This window comes from Strix uralensis, chromosome 7 (genome assembly GCF_047716275.1).
Source record: "Strix uralensis isolate ZFMK-TIS-50842 chromosome 7, bStrUra1, whole genome shotgun sequence".
NCBI classification, from domain to species: Eukaryota; Metazoa; Chordata; class Aves; order Strigiformes; family Strigidae; genus Strix; species Strix uralensis.
The window spans coordinates 455,278-476,095 of NC_133978.1; the positions used below are offsets into that span (position 1 = coordinate 455,278).

General features: G+C 44.0%; 1 pseudogene; it reads left to right on the top strand.

Annotated features, from left to right (window-relative positions):
* Nucleotides 1–1,919: 1,919 nt before the first annotated feature.
* The window catches only part of LOC141946200 (ras-GEF domain-containing family member 1B-like), an 87,721-nt pseudogene continuing 68,822 nt past the window's right edge, over nt 1,920–20,818 (top strand).

Sequence of the window (20,818 nt, forward strand, 5' to 3'; positions counted from 1 at the left end):
CAACTTGAAAATTAAGTTGATTGCATGTGTGAGTATCTGAACAGTCAATTCTTGCTCAGTTTGGACAAAAGCGTATTTTGTTTTCTACTTGGAAGTTCAAAGCATGGAGCCTTGAAGTTCAGCACTAGAGTCACTGAAGCTGCTTCCCCTGCCCCAAGCCCCTGTATGTGTTTTTACCTGGATCTTTTATCCCTGCTTGGAAGCTTGTGGGCTTACAAGTGAGAAATCTAGCCTTATGCTCTGACAGCCCTCTGGGTTTTGAACGGAGCTGAACAAGTCCAGATGCAGAGCATTTTCTTACAGCAGAGGGAGTAGATTGCCAATTAATGCCAAACTTGCCTGGTGTGGTCAGTAGTCTCTATTATGCAAAACATAGTTCTGCTTGGGGGCATCCCTTTGTTTTAATGAATGTTGTTTGAGTAACCCAAGAGGTAAGGGATGGTATATGCTAAAGGGGATTTATGAGATTGCAAGACTCAGGAATGAGTTCAGGTGCTGAATTTGGACAGCCATACATTGGGAGGTAGCCAGGGTGCAGTTTTACTTGCCCTCTCTTAGGTGAGATGGTGGTGCTGCACCCTTAAACCCACTGTAGTGTTGTGCTATGGAGTGTGTTTTGTAGATAAGATTTTCCTGATGGAACCAGTTAGGAAAGGTGGAAGGAAAAAAGCTTCTGCATGATTCTTTTCTGTTCCATCTGCTTTTTCACTGTGTATATGGCCAAAATGGTTTGTATTGATGTTAGAGACTTGTCTCGTGAGCCATTGGTGATAGAGGATGGGTCAGCGAACCAAGCTAACAGCTGGTCCTGCAGCTGGTACTGCAGCATCACTATTACTGGCTTTATAATTCTTATTACTATTTTTTATTTGGTAATATAATGGGCATGTATGAACCCTGACTGAGATCAGGCATGTTCTCCAAACGGACGGTGGAGAATTAGCCCTCAGTTTAGATAAGACAACAGCTTTCAGCAGAGGCTGGCTTTAGTTGCTTTTGAACTTGGCAAATTGGAAGGCTGAAATTTTTCTTGCTAAATGTCCAGATTATCTTCATATTTATATTTTCTAACTCTGGGAGTTTAACTTTGTGTCTTTGTTCTTATTTATTGTAGCTTCTAAGTATCGTTTCTGTGTAGTGCTTGAGTGGTATCTGAGGGCCTGTGTCAGGTACTGTCATATTCTATGCAGTGCTGTAGGTCAAGGCTCACAGGTGCTTCTTTGGAGAAGTAGTGGCGGAATGAACAGTGATTTATAAAAATAAGGGAGATGAAATTGTTCACTAAGTTGGGTGATCTGAACAGCTCGCAAATGTTAAACTCTTTTGCGGCAGTTTAAAAATCAGTACGTTAATTAACACAATGCTGTTTGTCTAATTTTTAAGAATCTCTAGATTCATTCTGAATGCCCAGAGATGATTTCCTATGCAGCCACTTGGAGCTTTCCATTTTGTAACTGCTGTTCAAAGGGAAACTAATTGAAGAGGTGACTGAAATTGCTCCCATTCCTCTTTACACAAATGAGATTTATAAAGTATGTGCTACTTATTAAATTGTCTCAGCATGAAGACATTAGAGAGACATTTCCTCCCTGGATAAGAAGGTCCGTTATATAAACCTCACTCACTACCTGAAATGTAGAAGGGTTTACGTTTTTAATAGAAAAGTTATTGAACCTTTGTCCCAAATGACAAGACAGACTCTGCTTGGTTACTTATTTGTTTACAGCAGGTGTTGCAGAGTGTTCCCAGAAGTCATCTGTTGAAAAATCGCTGCCATACCGCAGGGAAATCTGGCCTGATTTCTGTGCTCTTGGCTGCTCTCCTCGGACTTCTGTGTCCTTCCTGCCAAAGCACTTACCCCAGGGTACAGTGAATTAGATTTGGATATTGCTTATTTTTACTTTTGGGACGTCCTGGATTGTGACCGGCTTTTGCGTTGAACCATCGGTGTGCAGTCTGCTTCCGAGATGAGCACACAGCACACGCTTGATTGCATTGTGAGGTGCCTGTTGTCTTAAAAGTGCTTGTTTTCAAGTGCTCCGTGAAAATACTGATAGAAAGGTCTGATGCCTCTGAAGAACCCAACTGCAAATACTGCTGGTTCCAGTGTATTGGGAGCACCCACGGAGGGAGTTGCTGCTCTGGTTAAGGTGAGGTGCAGCAGCCTGACTGAGAAGGGCTGGGGCAGGCAAGTAGTCAGGTGCTAATGAAGGTCCATTTCTTCCTTTGATTCAACCCTTTATGCCATCTCTCCCTTCTCCTGAGCAATGCTGTTGAACCACAGATAAGCAGGAACGGGGCAGGTACTTTGTTTTGTAAGCAGCTTGTATGGTTTTGTCCTCTGCTCCTGGTTGTCCCGTGTGTTTGGTTTTTCCTCAGTTGTGATTTATCTCTCTGACACTCCCCCACCTCCCTGCCTTCCCCCCGAGTGGCAAATAGCAGTGTCACTGGTTGGATCACCTAGGCAGCATTTCAGGGAGCAGAACTCATGTACCTGAATACTCCATTCAGGTAAGCACCAAGGGCTGATCCCAGGTACAGTTTATGAGGCATCTAAAGGAGGAGCCTGCTCAGGCTCCTTGTTAAAAGGAGACTGTGATTCAGCTCAGAGCTACAGCCTCTCTCTGACCTCCGGGTGTGTCATCTTGTTACAGTTCAACATATAACTGAGTTTCTGAAACAACACTTGTGAATGCTGGGAAGTGAGTTCTCTCTTTAGTCTTCTGAGCTTTCTGTTACAGGGCTGCATCCTGGTTTTAGTGCTGAGGAGCGCTCTGGCTCATGGGACAGGCTGTTTCCCTACACGTGTGCATTTCTGACTTCATACATTCTTCAGTGGTTGACACTGATTCTTACCAGTGGTCTCTCGGACAGCTTTTTGATGCCAGCAGTAAATGATGGAAAAGCCCAAGTATTTTTGCTCCCATGTGATATTCCTTTAAAAGACCACTTACAGCGGGAGTCCTCTTCACCCCATTCTTGGCTAAAGCCCTGCTTTTATTTTTGCTCATCAGGGCATTGAAAGCAGGGCAGGAGTTGCTGTCTTGAGCAGTGTTTCTCACTGAAGAGGTTAACCTGAGCAGCTTTTTTTTTTTGAAAAGGAGCTTAAAGCTGAGGGGTCCTACATACAACAGCAGCCTCCTGAATGGTGTTGACAAAATCGGGCTATTAAGTATGGTTCTGAAAACTTCAGCTTCTCCTGTGATTATTGCTTGGAATAATCCTGAAATAATAATCTCGCTTGGAAATCCTGCAGGTTCAACAGTGAAAAGAGAATGGGACAGGGATCCTGTACTTGTACACATATTCCAAATCCATACAGTTCTAAAGATCACTGTACAAATTTTGTGGAGGCAGTAACTTGTTAGGATGAGTGAGATCAGGTTTGGAAATACTGTTTTATTTGTCAGAGCCTTTTTAGTATGCCCTGTAGATCCACAGAGGTTTCTCTGATGTAAATGGACAGGGTAAGGGGCTGGTGGCATACAGTGCTAGGAAAGAGCACTGAAGTTCATGGGCTAATGCTTCTCTAAAAAACCATTAGAAAGCATTTATAGTTGGCTTGATGTAGGTTGTGGACGAGTTGCTGATGCTGGCACTAGGGCATTAGTTTCCTGCTTTTTTTCTTTAAGGAAGTGGGGCTGCTCTCTGGGTGTTAGAATATCATATAAACACAAGGAGAGAAGATGTGAAATGGCACAAGATGTGGGAAAACCCTGGACAAGTAATAAACTTTGCAATTTCCTGGGCAAGCCTGTATCTGCTTTTTGGCTCCAATTCAGAAGGAAGGGATCTGGAGTCTGGGAGCTTCGTAATATTATATAATGCTCAAGAGTAAAATGCTGAGGCTCAGATTTCTGTCTCTCTTGTGGTTAAAATGGTTTAGGAGGCTTTGGCCCTGATTCAGCAAAGCACTTAAGTCTGTATGCTGCCTTATCTTATTACTCTCAGTGGAACTATTCATGTGAATCGGACTCAGCCAGAGCTTGCTGACCTCTCTGGACCAGAGGCTTTATGGTAGGTGTGGAGATGAAATGGTCAATCCTAAAACAGCTGTTGATGTAATAGTTGTACAGAAATTGAAGTATAAGCAGCGCTGAAAGCCTGGAGAGAGGATATGGTTTGATCTGTCTTGTGTGTCACCCTAGGCTAGCTTTAGAAACTTCTGACAAATGTATTTCTTGAGTTCTTAATGCTCTCTATAGAGGGAAGACAGCATAGACTCCTCCTCCAAAGTGGTGAGAAGTCAGTGCTCTAGCACTGAATCTGTCTCTAAGCACATGAAGTGACACTGTGTAGAGGAAGATCAAGTTCTCAGCTGGAGATACCGTGTGGGCTGCTGCATCTCTGGCAATGGTGTTGCCAACTTTGCTACCAGGAGTTGCCCAGTGTTAGACAACTGAATGCACTGTTGGTACCTGACCAAGAGTTTGGCTGTACTGGGTGGTCGCGTGTCTGCAGACAGCACTATTTCATACTGAGGAACTGAATGTGCATCTCCTGGTTGTCCTGGACAGTCTGCATTGAGGCTAGTGTGTTACTCAGGAGCTCCACCAAGCTCAGGGTGAATAAACTCCTGTGCTAGGTGCTAAGGGCAGCAAAACCAGCCCGCATTGTCTCCTTGAGGAAATGGGTAACTGAATTCAATAATTTGGTAACTGCTTGTCATCTTTTACATGTATTTCTGCTGATGGACTCTCTGGGAAAATCATAAAAAGACCTATTTAAAATGGCAAGTCACAAAACTCATGCTTTTTTCCTAATTTGTGCTACTGATGGTATCAGAGCAATGAATGAAGAGCATCTTAGCAGTTCATGAAATGAGTGCTTTCACCTACAGAAAGAGTATGGTTTCTCAAAGCAGTTACTTAACTATCAGCTTGCAGCCTGACAACAGAAGTATCTTGGTTGAGCTTTCCAACCTGTCACATGGAAACTTTCAACTGCTGTTGCTTTCCAGCTCGCTTCCCGGGGTGCTCTGGGCAAGCATTTTCTGCCGCAGGTTCCGCATGGTCAGTGTCTGCCCTCATGGATAGCAACGTGTCTGAGGGCAGAAATGCTGCCTGCCTTCAACCCTTTCACTCAAAATCCTGTGCCTTGGATTCCTCCCTTTGAAGGTGCAGCCCTGCTTAATCTGTTTATTTAAGAGGTAGGGCATTTAGCTCTGAATTCAGATTCAGAATGGGAAAAGATGTGCTGTTCTGCCTTTTCCAGATGTATCAGGAAACTAAGGAAAGGAGAAGAGGTGCAACTCTGTATTCTTGTGTATTCCAGCATCCTTTTCTTGTGTTTATAGCTGATGAGTAACAATTACTGCCCTCTTTCTCAAACTACCACATCTGTCTCCAAATGCTGTTCTTTATTTCAAGGTGTCTGACAGCACTGGCAATGCAGTTGAAAACTTCATTATGCAGAAGAGCAAAGCAGGTGTTAGACTTGACTTGCCCAAAGAAGTGTTTTGAACCAAAGAGAGTCAAATATTCCCAGTGAACAATTAGTCTTATTTATTGTGTATTCAAGAATAGGGCAAAAATTACTTCACTGATGTCTGCCAGCAAGTAAATGGCTGGTATGGAATTGACTGTATAAAAGGGGATAACCATTTTGGAGAGGGAAGTAGCAGCATATGATACTACAGCAGTTACTTGTTTTGTTGTCATTCTGCTGATGTCTGGCTTGGACTGGCAGCTTTACAGCAGCCTAGCTCATTGCCGGATGCCATTATACTGCTGTGATAGTGAGGTGCAGCAGTGGTGAGGTAAGACTTCCGTGTTTCTTTAATGGCCATGGCAAGGGTGTTTTAGTGCATTGGAGTTGGAAAATGACCCATTTTGAAACTGTCTTGTCTTATCATCCCTTCTTTCCTTCTGAGATCCTTATTTATGGCTTGCTTTGACACATGCTCATTGTAGACATAATCTGATTTTTATAAATAAATTTTAAATCGGAAGTCCTGATTGGATTGTCTCTGCTTGGAAACCCTGTGGGATTAAGCATTCACCTACCTGAACTGCTTCTTAGGTTCTTGGTTGTGTGGCACAGCTCCAAAGTTAGGTTTGGGAAACGTGTCTCTGATTGTAGCACATGTCATCAGAGCTTTACCTACCTCACGGTAACGCTGAGGCCTAGAGCACAGTAACAATTTACAGGTTCTGTCTGGATTCTCCTTGTGTCCTGGGGTTACTCACCTGTTCCAAGACCTGGACTAGTTCACATGTTCCCCTGGACAAGGAAGAAAGGGAAAGAGGAAGGAGTCTGCCCATGCTGTTTGAGTGCCAGAAGTGTGGTGTCAAGTGTGTCACTAATCCTGATCTGGGAACATGAAAGAAGTAGGTTGTACTCTTCTTCCAAGATCAGATTGAATTTGCAGTCCTTGAGTACTGAACTGCCATTAGACTGAGGAACCGTGTCAAGCTGATGTGAAAACTGAAGAGATTAATAAGGAACTCCAGGAGACGTGTGTTCCATTTCTCTGGATGGGAAGGCACTATGCTTTCTGAGTGCCAAAGGCGATATAAATCAGACCCAGTGGGCTTTTAAATGGTGGAGGCATGGTACAGCAGAAGAACATAACAAGTTAAACCAGCTTCCTCTTCCCTCCACCCATTAATGCTGTTCCTTGTATCTACATACGATGCCATCTACAGCACTCAGCTTTGTTTCTGTAAATCAGCATAACTTCTGTGCATTTTATAAATGGATTGAAAAGGTGTGCCTCTTGACAGGGTGTTTATATATCCAAAGTGAAGGACCAGTGTTACCCCTGTCCTTTTTTTGAGTAAGGTACTGTAGCTTTCCTGGTAACTTGGCTTGTGTACTGCCCTCTGCATCTGGAAGGCCTGAAAGGAACGTGCACTAAAAGCGTAGCTGGGCTTACAGCTGTTTGAGAGCTAGGAAGACCATATTGACTGATTTAGATCTATAGAGTGATATGAAGTACATGTGTTAGGTACTGGACTCTAAGGAAGTAGTCAATACAGCAAAATCTTCTGTGTAAAATAATAAAGTAAACCTTTACTCAGACATATCTTCCCAGTGTTATTCATAATTTATCAGGTCTTAAGTCATAGAATCATAGAATGGTTTGGGCTGGGACCTTAAAGACCATCCAGTTCCAACCCCCCTGCCCCAGGCAGGGACACCTTCCACTAGCCCAGGTTGCCCAAAGCCCCGTCCAACCTGGCCTTGAACCCTTCCAGGGAGGGGGCAGCCACAGCTTCTCTGGGCAACCTGTGCCAGGGCCTCACCGCCCTCACAGGGAAGGATTTCTTCCTTAGATCTAATCTAAATCTGCCCTCTTTCAGTTTAAATATGATACCCCTCATCCTATCACTTACACTCCCTGACAAAGTCCTTCCCCATCTTTCCTGTAGCCCCTTTAAGTACTGGAAGGCCACTATCAGGTGTCCCTGAGCCTTCTCTTCTCCAGCTGAACCCCCCCAAGTCTCTCAGCCTGTCCTCATATGGGAGGTGCTCCAGCTCTCTGATCATCTTCATGGCCTCCTCTGGCCCCACTCGAGCAGGTCCGTGTCCTTCTGATGTGGAGGCCCCAGAGCTGGACCCAGCACTGCAGGGGTGGGGTCTCACAAGAGTGCATCACCTCGCCTGACCTGATGGTCATGCTTCTTTTCATGCAGCCCAGGATACAGTTGGCTTTCTGGACTGCAAGCACATTTAGAATGCACTTTGATTTCAGACGTCTCATGTAAGATTTTTTTGACCGTCTCTGCTGCTTGAAAGTAACTTTTCTTTATGCTTGTTTCTTGGGCTTTAACAGGCCTTAACAGCTACCACTGCTTATCCCAGGATTTAGTAATAGTATGTGGGAAATGAGGGTAACCCTGTCAAACAGAGATACTGTTGTCACGTCCGGGGTGAGGTGGGAGGGTGTTTATTCTTTAGAATGGTGTTCAGTCAGGTACCTTCCTGTGAATGTCACTTCTGAAAACACCACCACACCAGTTTCATAAAGATCCTCCTTGGGCTGAGCTTTTCTTCAGTTTTAACCATTAAGATAATCCTCTAAAGCCCATTCCCTTCTAAATTACTGTCTTCCTGGCTAACAAGAAATGCAGAAAGCTGCTACAGTCTAGGGGAAGCTGATGCCATTCTTTCTGCACGGTCTGTGGGGTCTGTGTACATGGCACTGATACCACAAAACTGAAGAACTCAAATTACCTTTTTTTGTACTAGTTTATGCTGAGGCTTGGTAACTACCATTTTTAAATGATGTATTTTAGAGAATGGTTATTGGGTGAGTAATAAGGAAAAACAAGACCACAGGGTTCTGACTGCTCACCTTAAGAAAGTAATGGGAAAGCCTTGCTCTGAAAACGCTGCTGCAATTTTGCTTCTAGGTTATACTCTGCAGTACTGCGTGTTACCTACGGGAATTACCTGAGATCCCTAGTTTAGGTTTGACAAGGTCAGTGTCACCCACACAAAAGACAGGATTTGAGCTTTCCTTCAATGTAAGATAAGCAGAGAACAGTACTAAAGCTACAAAAGTAATAAAGCTACTCGAAAATAAACCACTAATTTTTCTTGATTAGTCTGGCATGTTCTTGAGTAAAGGTCGTTGCCTGCTCTTTTTTTTTAACCAGAGAAGACAGTTCTGAGTAGTTATTGGCTTCTTGCCTATAAGCAGTGCCTTTTGCATGTCTGGTTTGTCTTCCCACATGTCACAGATTTCCTGTTTATCTTGTGTTCTGCTGTTGCAGTGGGAAGGAAATCCAAATTCTAAAGATTTTTTTCTTTGACATGAGCTATCAAAGTTAGGACTAGAAGTCAAAACAATGAACAGCTCTTCATCTGCTAGTGTATTGCTAAACAGAAGAGGTCAACTGCAAAGGGGCAGAATTTGCAAGTGACATGCCATTATATGTTAGCAAAAACTAGAAAAGAGTTTGCAGTGCATTGGCAGGACCTTGTGGAGCTGCAAAGATTTGAAGAATCAGAGCAGATGAGATTAAATTCAAACCAGTATCAGACAGCACATGTTGGAAGTAAGAATTATAGCACTGGTGTGGTTGACTTTATTGTGAGCAGCCAGGAAGAAGAGCAAGGTTTTAATGTTAACAGCTCAATGAAAACAGATGTTCATTGCATAGCAGGAGTTAGAAAATTGCATATTTATACAGTTCAAAAGATGGTCCCCAGTTCCAAAGCATGAGGTACTCTAGGAATGTGTAAAGGAGTTGTGCACTTAGGTTTCTGGCAGTAGAGATCCTTCTAGGGACCCAGTTGTGCTTTCTTAACTTGGGCAGATTATTCCTCTGACACACGACAAGAGTACAAGGTCATCAGACTGGGAGCATCACCATCTGACCCAGAGTTGGCAAATCCTGTGTCTTCGTCTGAAATCGTACGAGGTGCTACCTGCAGTGGTTAGGACAGAATCGTGGCAAGAAAAGATTTGGTTTCTGAATAGAGGAGCAAAGAGTTTAGTGTTAACATCTTCCTTGAAGTTTAGAGCAGCAACATGCAAACAAGCTGAGGTCTGGACATGGCTGAGGTGAAAGGAAGAGAGGAGGGAATCCTAAACTTTGCAGTTGACCTGGTTGGTTTGTTTTAAACTCTTTCTCCTAGTATTGACAGTATAGCGCCACCTATGTATCAGGCACTTGGGTCACTGGACTAAATTGTGCAATGCTTGCTTTCTCTTTTGGTGCACAGTACTGTGTGTGCAGGATGAGATAGTGGCTAAGGCCTATTTCTGGAGGATCAGCGTGTATAATTTCTGTAGTGGATGATGTTGTTATCCTTCTGCTGGCAAACCAGTAGAAAAGCATTATGTAGGCAATAAATACCTGTTTGACTTGATGTCTTGCTTCACTGATTGGTGATTTCCAGCTAATTCTTAAGTATAAGATCAGTTTTCATCCTCCTGCTTCCTTGGATTCATAATAACTCTTCTAAAACTTCTGCATCTTGTCTTGGAAGTTTTCTGTGTTAGGTGAGATTGTTGTTGAACTTGCTGAGAGGAGGGGGCCTTGGAATGTAGGACTGAGCTTCAGAGAACTGAGTTTGTAGTGTTTTGTAGCATGAGCTACTGTTTTTGTAAACAGTGAAACTGCTCCTTGCTCCCAAAGAGTAACTACCCATCCTCTGCCATGTGTGTGGTTCAGCAGCATGTGTTTAAAGGCATAAAATCCCAGTTTTTCCGTTCAGCCTATTAACAAGGGAGATGGGGAAGAGGGGAGAGGTCTGATGGAGCTCTGAGCGTTGTTTGTGTTCAAAGTATATCAGACTAGGACACGGGGGGAGAAGGGGAGACAGGAAGAGAGGCAGCTGAATTAGAACAGAAAGGGAGAATGTACAGGAGCAGCATATAAGGAATGTGAAATGCAAAATAATTAGAAATGTGGCAAATACTTGACATGAGTTTATATTCTTACTAGAGAGTATTTATTGCTGTGACCCTCTTCAGGTCACCTCTCTTCAGGAGAGACACAAAGGTCATTCCCACCTGCAGGGAGGGCTGGTGGGAGGTAGGACCTGTCCAGCCAAGACAGTAGCTCCTTGTCCAGTCACATTCCTTACCCTGAACCCCCTTGCTTCCACCGCTGCCTTCCTCTGCCCTGCTCTCGCAGTAGCCCAGCTCCAGGCTATGGGCACGTAGGAGGTGGTGACTAGTACAATCCAAGACAAGGCACGTTAATGATGGCTGAGCGAGACAGGAGATGCATTCATTACATGAAAAAGAAGAATCCCCTCAGTACAGCTCTTAGGTTGCCCTTACTAAGCATCACACTTTCAGTTAAACTTTCGTGGTGTCCTGAGCTGCCATTCATCTCCGGGTTTTATTAACTGGCAGATTCCCAAAGAGCCAGACAACCCTGGTGACTGAAACAGGCTTTCTGACCTCCCACACTGACGTGGCAGGTGTTTGCTGATTTATCTTGCTGTTCTGATATATATTCCCCACCCAGAGGGCAGGTTGTTTGAAGAAAAGTCCCAGCTTGCTTGGGAATCCTCTTTTTTGCTGTGTTACCAGTGCCGTGTGTGTTTAGAATGGTGTTCAGTCAGGTACCTTCCTGTGAATGTCACTTCTGAAAACACCACCACACCAGTTTCATAAAGATCCTCCTTGGGCTGAGCTTTTCTTCAGTTTTAACCATTAAGATAATCCTCTAAAGCCCATTCCCTTCTAAATTACTGTCTTCCTGGCTAACAAGAAATGCAGAAAGCTGCTACAGTCTAGGGGAAGCTGATGCCATTCTTTCTGCACTGCTGGGCTTCTCTTGAACAGCTGCAGATTGCTGTGGCACAGCTCTGCTTGGCCTCCGACTGCCCCAGAGCTCGGGCAGCTTCTGCGAGGGTGAAGGGCTAAGGGGCTGTTGAGGGGAAATTTGATTGTTTGGGGTTTTTTTGGCCCCTCCTCCAACTCTTTTCAAACATGGACTTTCAAGCCCAAGTCCAGGCCAGGTTTCCACACTCTCTGGCAGATTTAGCGGAGCTCTTAGAAACCATTGTCTGCTTCTGAGGAGTTGGCAGTTCTGTGCACGTAGCATAAAGCTCTGAAGTCATGATTATTTTTTTTATTGTAAAAAAAATCTGGTGTTTCAATTGAAAAGAGATATACCTAGTAATGGAAACTGGCAAAACATTAGTACAGTAGCCCAGGGTCCAGGTCCACTCATTTAACCCAAAATGCTGCACACTTCCACTTCAGCTGCTTTTTATCACATACCATAGTTTTATGCCTAGAGCTCTTACTGTAATTGATATTTATTCCTGCTAAGTTAATTTCAGCTGATACATTGATTAATGCTAGAATTGGTTTTCAACTGTTAAGTTTCAAAGGAAAATATTCAGGTTTTACATTCAGTTTTATAGGGGTACAGTACAGGTTTCTAGTTTCACCCTTCGCATTCTGAGTAAACATATGAGCTCCCTCCTGGCAGGTGGCCTGGATCAGCTGGAGCTGCAGAAGCTGTTGGTCTGATTGCCACCTTAGATGTTATCTCTGTAGCAGTTGGAGTGCCTAGGCAGAGGGAGGGAATATAGCTTAAACATTCAGCTCATAACCTTTTGTGGCAGTACTGAGGCTACAATTCTTCTTTTGTAACATCCGATTGACTTTGTAGATCCATGTGAACACCGCTGATGGGTAAAGGTAGGGTTTGAGTGTGGTGGCTCCTCATATTCAATGTCCTTCACGCTTTCATGCATGGAATTTACATTCCCCAATTGGTCTGACATCCCTCCCCACCCTCTTTCCCTTCTAGATGTCCTGAGGGTATATTATAGAGAGAGTTTTGGTGATTATATTAAATGTGATATGAAGCTGTTAAAGTCAAGGCAAACCACTTCCAAGTTGTTGATGTTCTGATTCTATGGCAGTGAGGCCTGGAGATTTCTCCTTGCTCTGTGTGCACTGTGAGAAGAAGTGGAATCATTTCTTTCACTAGTTACTTTCTGAATGGTTTTTGGTAGCAAAGCTATTGCACACCTACACACTTTGCACGGGAGCAAAATGACAGCTGTCCTGATTGTGGGGCTGCTGAAGCCAACCCAACAGGGAATGCATGAACCATGAAAATTGCCTTTCCAGATTATATCTCTGTGTTCTCAGGAACACCGGGAAAATGTGCATTGAAGTCTGACTTTATTCTGTTTGCATAATCCATTATTTAGCAACATGCAGATGTGGCCTTTGTCTTATTTCAAGTTCCCCCGTGTTTGTGTGGTGACACAGGCAGCCTTGCCCCTTTCTTCTATGAGTAATTTGGGATGTTTGCATATGTCCAGAACAGTCACTTGTTTTACATGAATCTTCATTGCTTGTAGGGAAGCCTAGGAAAGAATTGTACGTGCAGACAAGAGCAGCTGTGATGGACATAGCACATGGTATGGGTGTAGAGTCTGGATCAGTACAAAAAATTGTATCTGATCAGGATGGTCTTTCTCCATACAGGGGCAGACCCAAGATGGCTGTAGTCCACAACCTGTCCACTAACCATTTAGTGGCCAACGTATACACACATAGAGAGTGATAAAAATGGGGCATGCTTAGGCGAGACTTGCCCCAACTGCTTTCTGCTCTTTGAAGTATATTCAGTATGTGGCTTTTTCTCAGCTAGATGTGGATTTCTCTTCCATGAAATTGTTCACTCTCCTTTTGAACTTAGGTCAGCTTTTAGGACCCACAGTCATCTTCTGCAGTGAATTCCTCACGTGTCATGTTCTCCTGTTGATTTTCAACCTGGCTCCTGGTAGTTTGATTAACAGCCCACTAGTTCTTGTTTGTGAACAGTCTAACCAGCCAGATCTGCTGGTTGGATCTGCTGTCTCACATAGCTGTAATCCTTGAGGTTCCTGCACAGAAAACCTGTACAGGCAGTCTCTTGAGGACAAACCTAGTGACTTAGAGGGAGCATGCAGTTTTGGAAGGGTCCATTCAGCTGGGTGGATTTGTAGGAGGAGCCTTTAAATACACTCTGGCTCTTCGGCTCATTTCAAACTTCTCTTTCTTACTCCATAATCAGCAATTCTGATTTTTTTTCTCCTAAAAATCTGATTCGAATACATTTTTTCCTGCTCTCCAAATGTGATAATGATAAGTTTCAGTGTAAATGTACATCTCTTTTCTGAAAATATCTCTGTGAAGTTGCATCTTTTTAGTCCTCTGATAACTTTATTGTATGTTCAGGTGTAGTACTCAGTGTTGGCTTGGCAGAACGTGGAGAGCATGACCTGACCTTTCTACTTTCTGATGGCTGTTAAGTAAAAGCCTGATTCAAACCCACTGAAATAAACGTGTTGCCTTTGGATCCAATCCATGGTTCCCAACTTCATGCATAACCTCTTTATGGTACCCAAGAGATGATCCCCAGTCTCATGAATCTTAGTGTGACCTCAGTCACAGAAACCTCCCACTTAACAAAGAGGAGGGAGGAAAGAGGTGGGACAGCACTGAGTTTGTGTGATGGACTTGAAGAAATAACCTCAGTTCTTGTAACCCCTCATTATGACCAACATCATGAAATGCACAATTATGTGGTGAACACAGAAGTACCTCTGTTGTTCAGATACCAAGTCATCCGCTACGGTACTGCAGTAGTATTGTGTCTCTTAGTCTCAGTAATACCTGACAAATCAGTTTGGGTTTTTTGTTCATGGCCAATAGTCTTGTAATGTGAGAGCTCATACTAAAAATCTGAGCAGTCACTCAGCTGTGGAACCCCCTTTCTGCAATAACAATTTTTAATCAAACAGGCCACTTGAGAAGGTTACCAGAGGTCAAAGCATCACAGTGGTTTGTTTTCAGAAGGGCCGTGCATCTGGCAGCTGCCGCCGACATCAGAGGAAGCTTCCTGGTGCTCAGATCTCTTGAATACATTGTGTAAGTGTCACCCTGTCAGGAGAGTAACTTCTTAATGTTGTTTCAAATGCCTGGTATCTCTCAGGTCCCAGAGACAGCTGCAGCTGTCAAGAGGCTGTATTTGCTTTCTTAATTTCTGTGCAGTTATCGCTAGTTTTTAATAACTGCGTGTGCCTTGAATTTCATTTGAACATCTCAAGACCTCTAAAATAAGATATTAATGAAGATAAAGTTGGAGATTTTCCTACAGGGTCAGTGAATGAATGATGGTTTTGAATGGACTGCAGCAGGATTCTGTCCTTTATGGAGTTGAAGACTGATGGGGATATTTAGCTCAGGAAGTTTCCTGGAAACTGAATACTCTGGAATACAGACGAATAGGTTGTTACCCAAACACACAAATACGGACGCGTGATTTTTGGAGACGTAGGGTTATGTTTGTTGGGTTCAACTAAGAATTATCAGGATGTTGCTGGGGTCGTGTGGGAAGGGGAGAAAATGATTTATCAGGCCAGGAACAAGGAGGGGTCGATAGACTTAGGACAGCTGAAAAATGCGTAGGAATTGTTGTCAACTAAATGTCCTTTGGGATGTTCAGTAAGCAGAGTGAAAAGGCACCTGTTTGGGGATGGTGTGGTTTCCTCTGTTCTGAGTTTTCCCACAGACATGTAGGCCTGAGGCAGCACAGTCAAGGTTCAGATTGCCCCAGACCTTTTAAATGTGGAGTATGCAGAGAAGGAATTTCATATCTTGCATTCACGTCTGCAGCTTGGAATGGCTCCTGTGAAGACAAAAAAGGTGAAGTTGTTCTTGGACACGTAATCAGTTTCACGGAGGACGAGAAGTTGTGGCCTCTCCAGAAGTTGTCAGAATGGGCTGTGTGTGTTTCTCAAATGGCATTTCACATTTTCTCTGCTTTATTGATCAGAAGCCCCGTTTTCCCTCTCTGCATAATACCCCAGGCTCTTAGGGCAAACAACGCTGTATCTTTGCTCTACCTTCCTTTCTGTTTTAGCCTCATTCTGCAGTGATTGGAAAGGAGACCAAAACTCTCATCCTCTTCCTCTGTTGGTCTGTTTTTCCCCTCCCTGCTGTATTCCTGACTCCTGAATACAGGATGCTAGCAGTCTTACTCAAGTAGGTCGTAGGCACAGGAGTAACCATATATATTTTTTTTTTTTTTTTTTTTGGGGGGGTGGGTTGTGTCCTGGTTTCAGCTGGGATAGAGCTATTTTTTTTTTTTCCTTCTGAGTAGCTAGAATAGTGCTGTGTTTTGGATTCAGTATGGGATCTGATATGAGAAGAATGTTAATGTACTGATGTTTTCAGTTGTAGCTAAGAAATCAAGGACTTTTCAACTTCCCATGTCCTGCTAATGCACAGATACACAAGAAGCTGGGAGAGAGCATAGCAAAGTGACAGACCCAAGCTGGCCAATGGAATATTCCATGTCATATAACGTCACGGTCAGTGTATAGATAAGGGTTAATCAGGAAGCTCACTCTGGCTTCTGGGGTTGTGCTTTCAGGATTCACTCTTCTCTGGGATCGCTAGCCAGGAAAGGGCTGGGCATGGGTCAGTGGGTGGTGAGCAGTCACATGGTGCATTACTCGTTTGTATTTCCTAGTATTACTATTATTATTATCATTATTATTTTAATTTCAATTATTAAATTGTTTTTATCTCAATCTACAACTCTCCTTACTCTTACCCCTCCAATTCTAGTTCCAATCCCCCTGCCATGGGCAGGGACACCTTCCACTAGCCCAGGTTGCTCAAAGGCCCGTCCAGCCTGGCCTTGAACCCTTCCAGGGAGGGAACAACTTCTCTGGGCAGGTTGTTCTAGTGTCTCACATTACCTTCACATTAAAGAATTTCTTCCTTATATCTAATCTAAATCTTCCCTCTTTCAGTTTAAAACCATTATCCCTCATCCTATCCCTACCCCCCAGATCAAGTGTCCCTCCCCACCTTTCCTGTAGCCCCTTTCAGTCCTGGGAGGCCGCTCTAAGGTCTCCCTGGAGCCTTCTCTTCTCCAGCTGAACACCCCCAACTCTCTCAGCCTGTCCTCACAGGGGAGCTGCTCCAGCCCCCTGAGCATCTTCGTGGCTTCCTCTGGACCTGCTTGAACAGGTCCGTGTCCTTCTGATGTTGGTGCCCCCAGAGCTGGACCCAGCACTTGCAGGGGGGTCTCAGGAGGGCAGAGTAGAGGGGGAGAATCCCCTCCCTCACCCTGCTGCCCACACTGCTCTGGATGCAGCCCAGGACACGGTTGGCTTTTTGGGCTGCAAGCACACATTGCTGGCTCACAGTCAGTTTTCCATTCACCATCACCCCCCAAGTCCTTCTCCTTGGGGCTGCTCTCCATCCACTCCTCGCCCAGCCTGTATTTGTGCTTGGGATTGCCCCGACCCATGTGCAGGACCTTGCACTTGGCCTTGTTGAACTCCATGAGGTTTGCCCAGCCCCACCTCTCCAGCCTGTCCAGGTCCCTCTGGATGGCACATCCCTTCCCTCCAGTGTGTGACCACACCACACAGCTCGATGTTGTTGGCAAACTTGCTGAGAGTGCACTCAATCCCAGTGTCCATGTCACTGACAAAGATGTTAAACAGCACCAGTCCCAGTACGGACCCCTGAGTAATGCCACTCATCACTTCTCTCTGCTTGGACATCAAGCCCTGAACACACACTTTGTGACACATTCCATGTTAGTGTCACATTGCTAAACTGTGTCATGGAATAAAAGTGAAATTTTACAAGGAGTACCATGAAGCCACATAAATGTACTTAGAGCTCTTAGATGCTCCGAGCTGAACAGTTTTTTCTCAAACTCCTCCATTGTGGTGGTGCAATTCTTACCCCGCCCCGCCGCCCCTCTTTGTTGGGCTGCTTGGTGCTAGGTGTGATTCCACCCACATCCCCGGAGCTATACACCAGTCTGTGGAGATAAGGACTGACAATGTTAACGAGCCTGGCTCCTGCCCCTCCCGATTGCTCGGAAACAGCTATAACAGCCCATCAACTCCTAAGGGCCTGGCACACCTGTGCCTGGGATGTGGTCAAATGGGAACAATAACAGAGTCGCACATTAATCAAATTCTTGTGTAACTGCTGGAAGGCACCAGAAGGTATTTGACAAAAGTCAATTATCTTGGACCCTATAAATGGCGACCACCAGGGAGACCCTTTGAGCTCTCCTGGATCGCAGCGGCCTGTGACTAGTACCTCCCCTGAGCTGGGAGCCTCTCAGGTACCAAACCCTTAAGGTGTCGTCTGCTCCAGATGGAAGGCCAGGGCGAAGTCCCCCACTCGAGTCTCAATTATTGCCCGTTGAGGAATGCCAAGGCATTGGGAGTATTTGCTCTAAACTCGAGAGGGGAATTTTCTTTGAGCTAGCTTCTCTTTACTCTTGGGGGGGGGGGGTGGGTATGTACCCTTGTTTCTGTGTGTGTATCTCTGTTCTGTGTTCATTCTACTGAATCCAAACTCCTTTGTTTCTCTATGTTTGTCCGTTTTGTGTATGCACATGTATATATAAAGGTACCGTGAAGTAAGTTAGTGTGAATCTTGTCATTTTAGATCTGAATAAGTCGCTTTTCTTTCTTTTAGTATTTCTGGATTATTTTATAATAATAAATTGCTGTTAGTTATTAATATACCTAGATTTCTTACTAAATATCACCGTGTCAATACTTTCATCTGCGACATCCATATAAGCTCAATTTACTAGAAAGTTTCCTGCTGGCTCTCTAGTTGGTGAAACTACTTACGTGTCTACATGATTTTTTTTTTCTGAATGTGTTAAGAGACCACAGGCAGGCATTAAGTAGGAAAGTGTGAACGATGGAAGATCTGCTGAATTTTCATGTCCTTCATTGAGTACTTGCCTTAATTCCCAATTCTAGCTCCATCTTCCTCTGGCGATGCTCATACTTGTATTTTCTGCAAAGTTTTTGGAGCTCTATGAATATGATCTATCTTCTCCATGTTAGGCTTTAACTTCTGTGCTTCCCAGAAATTTTGGGAACTGAATTCACAACCAGAAGTTTCTAATCTGATTTTAGGTTGCTGTCTTCCGAACAATGCCAGAGGTTTTCTTTACCTTCTTATTTTGAATGGTCATTCAGCTAATTTGTTCAGTTTGATCTGAACAGAGCCTTTCAGACAAATTTCCACACTTTCAGTACTTCAAACCAAGGTGAAAGTCTGAAATCTTTCATGTCAAAGAGCCTTTGACAGAGCATTGCCTGTCAAGCATGTATTTCTGAGGCCTAACTCAAGCATTATTTTCAAGCCTGCAGTAGTTTTTACCAGGTGAGAACTTGCTTCTGATCTGTGTTTCTGCTTTAAACTGCGACTTGAAGTGTAAGACTTGCAAAAGACATCTTTTAATTGGGGGATTTTGTCTGTCTTTCTTCATATATGCCCTCATCCATCAGAATTTTGCATAGTATTAAAGATGGTTATCCTCCGAAGGTCACTTGGAAATGGTTTCAGTTAAACCATGCTGACACATCCTATGGACATAGGCCAACATTGAGATGCCTTAATGAAACCAGTTAAACAATCTCACACCCTTCATATTTGGATTGGGTTTGGTGTGCAGAATGTCCCTTCGTGGATCCTTTTTAACCTCTAATGAGGAAAACAATAGGTTTATAACCAACAATGTGATAGAAGTTTGTGAATATAACTTGAAATGTAAAATGGAACTGTATTTCTGTGTACAATAAATACAGTGAATATTGAAAACATTCTTTTATTAGGCTCAAGAGTGAACAAGAGTTCAGCAGACAATTTAATTTTGTAATTTTTCACTTAAGAAAGATGATGCAGAAGTTTCCCAGGTGACTGTGCCACATGCCTGTCCTCACCACACCCTGATGACTTCTGTATGGCAGAGCTCAGCCTCCTGGCCACTCCAGGCAGGAAAGTGGCCCTTTGGTCAGAGAGGGCATTGAAGATCCAACCCAGCCCAAGTTTCCTCTGTTGTTTCTGTCTCTCTCAGCTTTATAGGCCGGACTGCTTCTCAGTGTTTAATAACCAACTAACCCACCCTGGCAGTTAATTTATGCTGTAATTGATACGCTGCTGCTTAAATGAGAGTGAGTGGGAGGATTGGGCCATCAGGCAGCAGGCTCAGGTCCCCTCTGTCACATCTGGCTGCTGCTGCTGGAGCTTTTTTTCTTTTTCCCTGAGGTTCTTAAATAAACTAAATGACAGTTCCCAGACTTCTGGGCTGTGGGACATATGTCACTGTGTGTTGTAGAGTAGTGAAGGGTGGTGGTTGAGTTGGTTTGTTGAAACCTCCCTTGTTGGGTAAGGCAGAAGACAAGAAGAGTTGGTCTGTTTTCTCAAGCGTGCTGCCTGGTCATGTTTTCCTGTTCACGGGGGCCCTCAGGAGAGAGGTCAAGTCCTGTGTACATCTGCAGTCAAAAAGAGGGATGGGTCTGAAGGAGATTTGTGGAACAACAGGGTCTAAGAGAATATTCTGTCTTTGATGACCCCGAGGTTGTAATTGGGGTGGAAAGACGTGCATTTTAAGTGCCAAAAGGGCAAAACACAGAGCTTGTCGTCAGTAGGTGACACGTGCAATCTTAGCCAGGCAGCGTAATATTTGTGTTTATGTAAGAGGAGGAGAGTTTGTGTTACTTGATTTTAGCTGGTTTCTGCCATTTTCCAGATCCATATGGGATCTCTCTGGTCATCCAAATCACATGGCATAGAGTGGAAAGCTTCCTGCTGACTATGGCAGAGCAGCAATCTGACCATGAACTCTCACCTTGTTAGCCCAGGTCATAGCTGAAGCCCGTTCAGTGCTGTTTCAGCATGGCAACTAAGCTATAGCAGCCACAAATGCTCCCAAGGATAGGGACAGGAGCCTGACAGTTTGTGACAGCTGTTACATAAAGCTGTTTGTATTATCTTTGATCTATGGAATTGCTCTCACAGGGCAAAAATGCCTAGAGGGATGACATAAACCTGCATGCTTTACTCTTCAGCAGCAGCTGCACAGAACATACTAATTCCCTCTTGAGTCTCATCCTGAAATCAAGTTATTGATTGTAAAGGACTTAGAACAGTCCATCTATCATGTAGCACCTACTCTACTCTTCAGTGATACTCCACAGCAGTTCAGCTGAGAGACACTGTTGAGTTACACATATTCCATGCAGGGAATGGGCCCTGCAAGAGAAAACATGAGCTTGGGGAGAGCAACACTGCAGTGGCTGACTCTGGTACAGTGGTGCTGAGCTTTGCCAGCTGAAAAACTTGTGTGATTTTCCAGATGATTAAGTCCACTTGAATAGATCATTTCCCTCAGAAAAGGTCACTTCTGACACAACTCCATTTTCTAACAGGAGTAATGTTTTGACAGAAATTACAAAAAAGAAAAAATAGCCTTTTCTTCTAAATCAGCCAGCATTAGCATCTCTAGGCTTATCCTTGTGAAAAGCATTGCTGGCATGAAAGATAGAAAGTTCCCGT